This window comes from Helianthus annuus, chromosome 6 (genome assembly GCF_002127325.2).
Source record: "Helianthus annuus cultivar XRQ/B chromosome 6, HanXRQr2.0-SUNRISE, whole genome shotgun sequence".
NCBI classification, from domain to species: domain Eukaryota; kingdom Viridiplantae; phylum Streptophyta; class Magnoliopsida; order Asterales; family Asteraceae; genus Helianthus; species Helianthus annuus.
This window is the reverse complement of record NC_035438.2, coordinates 125,286,175-125,288,643: the sequence shown is the minus strand read 5'-3', so window position 1 is coordinate 125,288,643 and position 2,469 is coordinate 125,286,175.

Below are 2,469 nucleotides of genomic sequence, written 5' to 3'. Positions count from 1 at the left end.
TAATCACCAAGTAAGATATCACATAATCCTCCTAGTCCCACTAGCCTCCCAGCCTCCCAGACTGCTCTTCCTAGTCCCACTAGCCAATTCTCCCAGCCTCCCAGACTGACTCCCTAGTCCCACTAGCCAATTCTCCCAGCCTGCCAGACTGACTTCCTAGTCCCACTAGCCAATTCTCCCAGCCTCCCAGACTGACTCCCTAGTCCCACTAGACAACTACCTCGATCCATTGGATCGAGCCTCGGCCTCCCAGACCGAGCCTCAGCCTCCCAGACTGAGCCAAAAAAGAAAAATAATAAATAAATTGTGCTCAACATTTGTTTATAAAAACGTTTTGGATCTGGACTTAGTGGTATGTAGTAAAAATGTTTTCGTGAGAGCCCTAGTGATCATAGTCTAGACTCGAGAAGGAATCCTAGTTCGCTATGATCAGAGCTCTGATACCAAGCTGTCACACCCTGGCTTTGCGGAAGCGTGGTTAATTTGGTGTGACTTCTTAATACCATAGCTTAATCATAACAAAGCTATATGAATTAAAACATGCAAGAATCATCCATTAAGTTTTAAAAACCAAATACAGTACCAGTGTTTTAAAACGGGATCACGCCCTAACAACCATAACCTTGTTCAACAAACATTACAACTTAAACATAACATAAACACAGTTTAAGGACTGTGACTTGTCCAGGAAAGAGTCACATTCCCTAAACCCCGAATGCCCTTGGAAACTAGTGCAGCGGGAAAACGTGCCATACCGTGCCAGATCTTTTAATTCCCTGAAATACATGTAAGTTGAAAAATCAACAATAATGTTGAGCGAGTTCATGTGTAAGTGAGTAAATAAACCTTTGTATTTATCAAAAATCCTGGTATGTAGCAAATAAGGAAAAAGAGATCACCTATGGTTTGCAAGGCCATTGATATGTGTGAAGTGCAAGTAGGAAGACTCAAACCTAGCGGATTTATGCGTTGGGCACAAAGTTACCCCGAGGTCCGTTATGCTGGGCCTGGGGCTGGGCTCGCTACACCCAGATAGATCTACCGCTACTGTCCCTCGGTCCTACAATGAGGATTAATGGCCTCAAGTTGCGCCTACCCACTCACATGATCCAAGTAGTAACCCTCCTTACGCTAACCATACCATGTATAAAGTACTCGTAAATAGTAACATGTATTTCACCCCCGCAGTTTAGAAAACTGAAAACAGTTAAGAGAAAAGGGGGACATGAACTCACAGTCAGTGCGTCTCTACCAAGTACTCCGAATGTCATCTGTGCGACGACCTACATGTGCTAATTCTATTAGACGGATGGCCGTGCCTTAGCTTTATAGTTTAGGTTTTTGGGAAATAGTTAGACAACTATTCCGTGTTTATATTTTGCATGTACTTGGTAGTTAATCTCCTTCCCAAGGATGGGGGATTTAATACATGTGTGTTTGTATTATATCATTAAGTCCCACTTAATATATTTTTACTTCTAATTCCAAAATATAAATATTTTTCTCAAAAATATTATATTTTCACTTCTCATAGTACTTCCAAAAATAATACGTTGACAAAATACGCGTTCATGAATATTTCTGTATAATGTGTAAGTTACGTTTTAGTAATCGTGTGGTAATAATAATTACCGTTGTAACTTATATGTTTATTGTGAAAGCGTTTGTATTATTTTTGGATTCGTCAACGTTTGTAAATATTATTTTTACTCTAAAAATAATATTTGTGTATTTTCACAAAATAATCATAGACAGTGTTGTGAAAAATTATATTTACCAAATATATTTATCACGTTTAGTTTTTGTGAAAATCCCACCTCCGAATATTTGTAAATAAAGTCATGGCGAAATATATTTTGAAAACATATCAAAAATAATTCTAACACTTGTAAATAATCCTAAGTGTTATGTTTTTAGAAAAATTTCGCCAGAGTTTCCCCTGTAACTGGAGGTGGCCACGCTTTCAACGTATCATTTTCTTTTACAAAATCATTTCAACAACTTCTTGATTCAATCAAACAATTTCTGACACATCAAACTAGTCGACAAGTATGTAAATTGCATAATCGCATGAACTTGTAGTTTTTCCGAAAACTATAGTGTAGATCCCGTTATATTTGGTGGATCTTTATATAGAGTAGCTTAATCTCGTAAAAACCTCGTTTTTAGAATAAATCTATCTTTACAACTTCCCGTCATCTTTCACAAAGATTGTTATTTTGTCGAAACCTTTCATTTCACAAGTGTTTATACACTTGTGGTTTGTAAAAATCATACTTGTTAGTGTGTCATCCGACTTTTAGAAAACATGATTTTCTCGACACTTGGTCCTTTGAAAATACCACTTGCAGATACGTAGATCCGCTAGTTTTAATCACTATTTTACAAGTAAAAATACTTTTACACAAGTTCATGTTCCTCGTGTGGTAGAGTTTCACCTTTTAACCCTTGTACCGTCCGAAACAAGCT